This window comes from Gossypium arboreum, chromosome 2 (genome assembly GCF_025698485.1).
Source record: "Gossypium arboreum isolate Shixiya-1 chromosome 2, ASM2569848v2, whole genome shotgun sequence".
In the NCBI taxonomy this organism is placed as follows: domain Eukaryota; kingdom Viridiplantae; phylum Streptophyta; class Magnoliopsida; order Malvales; family Malvaceae; genus Gossypium; species Gossypium arboreum.
The window spans coordinates 32,184,573-32,194,175 of NC_069071.1; the positions used below are offsets into that span (position 1 = coordinate 32,184,573).

The window sequence follows — 9,603 nt, forward strand, 5'->3', positions numbered from 1 at the left end:
CCACACAAACCGTCAATCTTTTTATTTAAGAGCTCTACTTGGTTAGATAGCATAGTAACCACGTCGAGGTTGAAAACACCGGCTTCTTTCGTCAGCTTTGTTCTCATAACTTGCCACTGATAGTTATTCAGTGACATCTCCTCAATAAATTCGTAAGTCACCTTAGGTGTCTTATTATTGGTAGTTCCTCCAGTGGCTACATCAATCATCTGTTGAGTCGAAGGATTCAGGCCATTATGGAACGTTTGAACTTGTAGCTAAAGCGGTAACCCATGGTAAGGGCACCTTCTCAAAAGGTCCTTGTATCTCTCCCATGCATCATAGAGTGTTTCTAAATCCATCTGTACAGAAGAAGAGATATCATTACGTAATTTGGCTATTTTAGTCGGTGAAAATTATTTTAATAAAAAATTTTCGGTCATCTGTTCCCAAGTAGTGATTGACCCTCGTGGTAACGAGTTCAACCACTGTTTAGCTTTGTTCCTCAACGAAAAGGGAAATAACCGAAGACGTATGACATCACCAAAAAAGCCATTAATTTTAAAGGTATCGCAAAATTCTATGAAATTTGACAAGTGAGCATTGGGATCCTCGTCATGAAAACCATCAAACTGAACAAATTATTGTATCATTTGAATTATGTTAGGTTTCAGTTCAAAATTATTTGCAGCAATAGCAGGTCTAACTATACTTGACTCAGTTCCTATTAAATTAGGTTTAGCATAATTATAATAGTGCGCGGAGCAGGATTTTGATTAGCAGCAATTGCAGGAGGTAGCAGACTTTCTTGGTTTTCAGCCATCTCCTCAGTTGTGGTTTGAATATTGTCCTCTTGCTCGTTCTCTGTGTATCTTAAGCTTCGCCTTATTTCTCTTTGGTTTCTGCGAACTGTGTGACCGATCTCACTGTCAAAAAGTAATGGTCCTGACGGGTTTCTTCTAGTCATAAACTATAAAAACCTGCCAGAAAAAGGGAAAAAGAAGAATTAGTAATAAAAAAATTAGAATAAAATTTAAATTGCAATAAAAGTAAATGGCTAAAGTAATAAAAATCAAGTGTTCCTAATATCTTAGTTCCCCAGCAACGGCGCCAAAAACTTGATACGTGATATTTGTGACAGGTTTTAAATATTTATAATGAATCATTCTTGAAACTAACTATTATCACAATGAAGGCAAGTGTACCTATCGAACAATAGTATAGCTTTAGCAAGACCGGATTGTCGAACCCAAAGGAACTAAAAGTACTAGTAATGACTGTCTTTTTATTATCTAGTCTAAGAATAATGGGGTTTGTTTTAACTAACTAATTAACTAAACTAAGAATTCAAAGAAAATATAATTAGGGAATTACTTTTGGAAAAACTAGATTGATTAAGACAATACCTAAGGAAAAATCCACCTAGACTTCACTTGTTATTTGACTCTGAATCAGACGATTTATTCATGTGACTTGATTCATAGAAATCTCTAAGTTATATTATTATCCCTCTCGAGACTAACAATGTCTAACCCTAGGTTGAATAATTGAAATCTCTTTCTAATTAACTCCCTAAGGTTGCATTAACTTGATCTATGGATCCCCTTATTAGGTTTCACCCTAATTCGGAAAAATCTTGCCACCCTATCTCTAGGCGCTCAATCAACTCTGCTTAATTATGACAAATGTACTCTTAGACAGGGTCTATTCCTCCTCTGAATAAGAGCTTAACTTGAATCAATATCCTGGAATATTAAGACAAGAATTAAGAACACATAATTAAGAACAAGCCAAATATTTATCATACAATTCAGATAATAATAACAAGATCTGGTTTAGGTTTCATTCCCCTTAGGTATTTAGGGGTTTTAGTTCATAACTAAAAAGTTAAACATCTCAGAAGAATAATGAATACAAAACATAAAGAAAAACCCAAAACTCCTGAAGGGAAATTGAGGGGAGATCTTCATTCTTGATGATGAATCTGGCTTCTGAGATGGATCAATCGGCTTTCTTTGAGCAGTTCCCTGTTTCCTTCTCCATGTCCCTCATTTCCCTCCTCCTCTAGGGTGTATTTATCGGCTTTAGAATGCCTAAGAACCCTCAAAATTGGCCTTTTCCAAATTGGACTAAACTTGGGCTCGGTAGGGAAAGCCCATGTGACACGATCGTGTGCGATTACTTCAGACCGTGGTCAAGCCTGTTAAATAGGCACGAGCGTGTGGTCCACCCGTGTAAGTCGTGCTTCGATTCTGCCAAATTGACAGGGCCGTGTGGTCTGCCCGTGTGAGGAGGTCCAGGCCATGTTGATTTTGTACGTTGGTCTATTTTCTCTATTTTTGGCCTGTTTCTCGTTCCTTTCACTCTCTTATGCTCACCTAAGTATAAAATATGAAATTAAGGCATTAGGAGCATCGAATTCACCAATTTTAAGGAAACATCATCCATAAAATGTGCTAAGCATGGGATAGAAATATGTATAAATTACGGTTTATCAGAATACTAAGGATGCACGGGTACCTTACCCTTGCCATACTTGTCATGGTCTTACGTAGTATCCTTTTTAAACTTACCATTCTCGACATGGGCTTACATGGTATCCTTGTCTTATGAACACACCAATGGCATGCCTTGGCATGGTCTTACATGGGACCTTTGCCTTATAGTAATTTATCAATGCCATGTCTTAACATGGTCTTACACAATTTCCTTGCCTTGTAAAAATTACCAATGCCATGCCTTGGCATGGTCTTACTTGATATCCTTAAACCCTAATGTCATGAAATTTGTATCCTACACATTCCTAAGGTTCAACCAAGACTTTCTGAAATTACTTGTCCGTCAATTCATGCTTGAGTCTTCTTTGAATAATTTCATAAAATAAATATACATGTAACAGGCAGATTTTGGGCCTAGTCGGAACAGTGGTTTCGGAACCACTGTTCCAAGGCCGGAGAAAATTATTTTGATGTTATTTTATGTGATATAGCATGTTTATAAAGGTGCATAAAAATTTTGAAATATTAATTTTAGCTATTTCTAGTCCAATTTCGAAAAAGGACTAAATCGCGTAAAAGGTAAAAGTTGTGTTTTGATGCCTAAAGGTGTTAAATTGCTTTGTATCTTAAATTGGGGGTCTTTAATGTGAAATTAGGCCATTGAAAGTGTGATGGCCAGCCAAGGGAGACAAGATTGGTCAAAAAGCCATATTTTATGGGATTTAAATTGACTTTTTGGGTAATAAAATAAAATAAAGAAAAAGTTGTCATTTTTCTTTCATTTTCTTCTTCTCCACTGAAAATGGCAGCAAAGAAAGGGTTTAGCAGCTAGAAATTTTCAGCAAAGAAACTCCCATGCTAGTAAGTGATTTTTAATGTCTTTCTTGATGATTTTTACATTTTTGGAACCCTAAAGCATGAGCTTTCAAATGAGGGGACTCTTTTGCAAAATGATTAAGAGTCTAGGGTTTTTCCATGAAAGCATATGTGTTGTTTGTTGAGTTTTTATGGAAGAATATGAGTCTTAGATGTGTTATAAACAACTTTTATGAAAGAAGTTTGCATGAAAACACCTAAAGTGGGGTATTTTGCAAAGTTGTAAAACAAGTTGTAAATGTGTGAAATAATTGAATTTGTGAGTTGCTATAGTTATGAAAATGGTTTGTCTAGGCTTAATGAGTAAGAAAATGTGATAAAAAATCATTTTACGACCCTAGGGGCAATTCTATAATTAAGAAAAGTATAGGGGAAAAATTGAAAATTTTGCCAAAATGTGTCATTGTACTAATTTGATTAGTATATTGTGTTAATTAGTTAAATGTGATGTTATAGATGATGAAAAAAGAGATTTGGGCTTTGAACAAGCAAAAACGAGAAATTGATGTTTAGGCCTCTTTTACCAATTTGGTGTCGAGGTAAGTTCGTATGGCAATAATAATGCAATATCATGCTTGAATTAAAATTCTTTTTTGTTATGGCATTAAGTGTATGATTTAAAATATAAGAAGTTTGATGGAATATGATGTTTCTTTGAAACGAGTAAGTCGGTATGAAAGTAATTTATCAACTTCATTACCATGTGCTTAATACTTGATATTGTATGAAATATTGATATATGCCTTTATTGGAATTGACTTGTGATGATTCAATGAAAACATGATGATATGTGTGCTAGTATAAGACCATGCCCGGGACATGGCATCGGCACTAACATGAGACCTTGTATAAGACCATATTCGGGATATGGCAACAATATGTGGATCCATGTAAGGCCATGTATGGGACATGGCTTTGGTATTCTATTTAGTTTATGATAATTCCGAACATCTTTTAGCATCCCGAGTGTTCAACGGGTAATGTAATGGATGATGTGATGAAAGCTCTAAGGAGAGCATGTTAAAGAAGGTATGATTATATACTTTATTACGAGTTGGTATATGTATGTACACTAAGCTTATGAGTAATGCATTGATATGTGGTAATCTATGATGTATATAGTATTTGGTGAATACTATGAAAATGGCATGATTTGGAATAAGTCTTTGATACTTGATGACATTGAGATTATGGGTCCATGCTTATAATGCATAGTTATGTGTTCTTGCCATGATAAATGAGATGATGTTGTATTAAATTGGTGAACAACAATTGTGAGTGAGAAAATTAGCCTGGACAGTTTTGGGCTATTGCATGGTCTAGTAGAAAGTGAATTAGAGGCTGAATAAAATATGGAGTTAAAGCTTATTGAGTGTAGTTTCTTATAAAAGAAACTGTGTAAGCAAAATAATTTCCTATAATGAGAAATTTGAAGTTGTGTGAGACAGAGTTAGAATGACTTTGAAACCTCCTGTTCTGATTTGAGAAAATAATTATAAATTGTTCAAAAATAGTTATGAGTTATAATTTATATGTCCTTAATGATTCTATTTTCAAGAGAAATAGACAAGAACATTATTTGAGTCCTGTGCTATGAGATAATTGAACTTTAGTGCAGAAGGATCAGAACTGTCAGACAGTGAATCAGGGGTAACTTTGAGGAGTAAACTGTACTATTTGGCTAAACCAAAAATTCTGGAAATTTTATGGTAGAAAGGTACATGAGTCTAGTTTCAAAGAAAATTAATGGAACTTAATTTGGAGTTTCTTATCTCCAGATATAAATATTTTATTGACTATTGTACAAGAAGACAACTTATCATGAACTTGAGAATATGATGGGAACATTGATGAAACATGTTAATGAGTTGCTTATTGTTTTCATATAAACTTACTAAGCATAAAGCTTACCCCTGCTTCTTTTCCCATGTTTTCTGGTGTTGCCAGGTTAGCTTGGGTTGGAGTTCATCAGAGATATTATCACACTATCAAGCTATCGCTATTAGTGTAAGTGATTTCAAGAACTTTGAGTCTATGGCTTGTACAGGAGTTTAAATATTTGAGTATGTGTTATTGCTTTAGCCAAATATATTGGATTATTTTGATTATCGGGTTGGTAAACCTATTTATTTATGAAAAGTCTTTAATGCCTTAGTATGAATGGTATGTGGATGTGATCATGAATGCTTAATGATGAAAATGAGGTTTGATGACATGCTGATAGCTATAGCATTAATGTGGTAAAGATAAAGGTAAAACCTATAATATTGGTTGCATACGAAATTGCCAAGATCATAGCATGTTTATGGATGTTTAAATACATAATTTTGCAATGTTGTATGCTATTGTATAAGTATGGATGCATGTGTTGTGAGGGTTACAAAACGGCTTGGAAAATAGTCTTGAATTTGTCCACACGAGTTTGTGTCTAGGCCGTGTGTGACACACGGTCCGCCCCCATGGGCATGTTATCCAGCTGTGTGTCCCCTGCACCTAAGTTTTTCAAGTCAGTATGCATGGTAGTAAGCACACGGGCAAGAGACACGGCCATGTGTCTCAGCCGTGTGAAGGACACGGCCATAAGACACGGGCGTGTGCCTTGGCCTTGTGGCTTCAATTTGTTCATGACCAAATTGGCAGAATGTCCAGGTTTTTGAACACGTATTTGGGACACGGGCATGTCCCTAGCACACGAGCGTGTGCTCTATACTCACAACGGGCAGGTAGAGCCTTAAAGCATGAAAATTTTCAAAGTTTTTCTTAAGTTCTCGGTTTAGTCCCGAACCGTCTCTAATGCATGTTTTAGGCCTCATGAGCCCGTTTAAAGGACGAAATGTATGTGACAAAGTTTTAAATTGATCAAAATTTTACGGCCCGATTTATGTAGTTAACTGAGTTTAAGTCCGGTAACACCTCGAACCCTGTCCCGACATTGGATGCGGGCAAGGGGTGTTACAATAAACATGCTGGAAATTAACAACATTAACATAAAATAATAGAATATTGCATTTATTTATCGCAAACTTACCTCGAAACAAAATACGATCAACTATATCGATTTAGTCCACTATCTTTTTCTTTCCCCGATCTAACTCAGGATTTCATTCTTCTTGATCTATAATAACAAATTTAGCTTATTTAATACTCACATTCATTAAAATAGTCCTTGACTCAAACTTTGGCAAAATTACACTTTTGCCCCTAAACTTTTACATATTTAAACTTTTTCCCCAAGGCTCGGAAATTAAACTTCATCCTATTTTATTATGTTTTATGACATGCTGATCATTTTTCCCTTCTATGGTAACATCAAATTCTCACTCTAACAGGTACTTATGAACATTAGGTATTTTTACCGATTATGTCGTTTTACTCGTTTTCACGTAAAATCGCTTAGCAAAAGTTGTTTAACATAATTTCAAGCTTTTCTACCATAAAACATCAAAATAAACACATTTCACCTATGAGTATTTGTCCAAATATAAACCCTAGGTTAAATTATAGCTAGAATAAGTTTAATCAAGTTACTGGGACTCCAAACACGTAAAGAACATTAAAAACGGGGCTTGGAATCACTTACTATAGAGCTTGGAAGCTTGAAACAAACCCTAGCTATGGAGAACCCTTGACATTCGGCCTAAGGAAGATGATGAGCACATTTTTGCCATCTTTTTCCCTTTTTAATTCTTTTATTTGACACTTTACTAAAATGCCCTTCATTAAAATTTTTAGTTATTTCTACCTATGTATATCCATTTTTATCCATGAAGATATAATGGTCTAATTACCATTTAAGGACCTCTACTTCAATTATGCACTTCAATTTAATCCCTTAGCATTTAGAACTCATATTTATCAACTTTTGCAATTAAGCCATAATATGCAAATCGGACATGCAATCACTGAAATTTCTTATCGGTATTCTAACACATGCATCTAATCACTCGATAAATCATAAAATTAATCGCAATAAACTTTTCTATCTCGAATTCATGGTTTCACAACCACTACTCCGTTTAGGCTCTATTTCGAGATGTTACATTTCCCTTTTTTAATCTTTTAATTACCAAATGACTAAAATACCTTTCATTAAAACTTTAGTTATTTTTATCTATGTATGTCCATTTTTGTCCATGAAAACCTAATGGTCTAATTACCATTTAAGGACCTCTACTTCAATTTTACTCTTCAATTTAATCCTTTAGCATCTAAAACTCATATTTATCAACTTTTGCAATTAAGCCCTAGTAGGAAAATTAAGCATGCTATCTATAAAATTTTCCATCGATACTCTAACACATGCATCTAATCACTTGGTAAATTATAAAAATTAATCAGAATAAACTTTTCTATCTCAGATTCGTGATTTCACAACCACTATTCTGTTATTTCTCCCCCCTTTAGGGATTTTCGTCCTTGAAAATCTTACCTGTGAAAAGATTTGGATACTGTTTTCGCATAACCTCTTCAGGCTCCCATATAGCCTCGTCTACCCCATGCCTATTCCATAATACTTTCACAAGTGCAATACTCTTGTTCCTTAGTTGCTTGACCTCTCGAGCTAAAATCTTTACTAGTTCTTCACCATAAGTCATATCTTGCTGAATCTCAACCTCTGTCTATGGAATCACATGTGAAGGATTAGAACGATAACGATGTAACATGGACACATGGAACACAACATGAATCCTCTTTAACTCTGGTAGCAAAGCTAACTGCTATGCTAATGGTCCAACTCTTTCAGTCACCTCAAACAGTCTAATAAAACGTGGACTTAGTTTGCCTTTCTTGCCAAATCTAAAGACTTTCTTCCACGGGGGTACTTTCAAGAACACTTTGTCACCAACTTGATACTCAATCTCTTTTCCTTTCAAGTCTGCATAAGACTTTTGTCTATCTGAAGCTGCTTTCAAGCAATCTCTGATAACTCTCACTTTCTCTTTGGTTTCTTTAACTAAATCAACCCCGTAAATCTGATTTTCTTTAAGCTCTGTCCAATAGAAAGGTGTGCAACATTTATGTCCATACAAAGCTTCATAAGGTTCCATTTTCAAACTCGACTGGTGACTATTATTATAAGCAAACTCTACCAACGAAAAATATTTCTCCCAACTATCTTGAAATTCTAAGGCAAAACATCTGAGCATATCCTCAAGTATCTGAATAAATCTCTCTACTTGACCATCAGCCTGAGGATAAAAAGTTGTACTAAAACTCAACTTTGTGCCCAAAGCTTCCTATAACTTCTTCCAAAACTGTGAAGTGAATCTCAGGTCTCTATCTGAAATAATCGATAATGGTACTCCATGTAGTCTGACTATCTCTGAAATATACAACTCAACCAAGTTTTCAAGTGAATAATCCATACGAACTGGAATAAAATGAGCCGACTTCGTTAGCTTATCAATCAAAACCCATACTGCATCTTTCTTTCTCAGTGTCAACAGCAATCCTGTCACAAAATCCATGGCAACTTGGTCCCATTTCTAGTCAAGGACTAACACAGGGTGCAACAAACCTGAAGGTACATGATGTTCAGCTTTTACTTGCTGACAGATCAAACATCTAGAAACAAACTCTGAGATATCTCTCTTCATTCCTACCACCAATTCATTTTCTTCAAATCATTATACATCTTTGTACTACCTGGATGAATAGACAAAGAACTGCTATGTGCTTTCTCTAAAATCTTTCGAATAAGCTCATCATTCTTTGGTACACATATCCAATTTCAGAACATTAAACAACCATCAGAACTAATTTAAAATCTAACTCTATATCTGACTCACACTGAGCTCTTTTGGCTTGCAACTCACTGTCATCTTTCTGAACTTCACAAATTTCTTCAAGACACATTGGCTTAGCTCTTAATTCAGCTAAGATAAAACCATCATCTGATAAGGTTAAACTAGTGCTCAAAGCTCTTGACGCAAATAAAGATTTTCTACTCAAAGCATCAGCAACTACGTTTGCCTTACCCAGGTGATAATCAATCACTAGTTCATAATCTTTAATCAAATCTAGCCATCTTCTTTGCCTTAAGTTCAAATCTTTCTGAGTCATCAAATATTTCAAACTTTTATGATTAGTAAATATTTGGCACTTCTCACTATACAAGTGATGTCTCTAGATTTTCAACGCAAATACAATGGCAGCTAGTTCTAAATCATTTATCGGATAATTTTTCTCATGTGAATTTAGCTGTCTAAAGGCATAAGCAATCTTGTTAATAGAGTAGCTATCATGGAAA

The 9,603-nt window shown here is 34.9% G+C and overlaps 1 non-coding gene across 1 annotated transcript; it reads left to right on the forward strand.

The window, feature by feature from the left end:
• Positions 1-267: 267 nt before the first annotated feature.
• LOC128289957 (small nucleolar RNA R71) lies at positions 268-374 on the forward strand. Its single transcript, XR_008279597.1, has one exon. It is a non-coding gene; the product is annotated as a small nucleolar RNA R71 (small nucleolar RNA).
• The last annotated feature ends 9,229 nt before the right edge of the window (positions 375-9,603 follow it).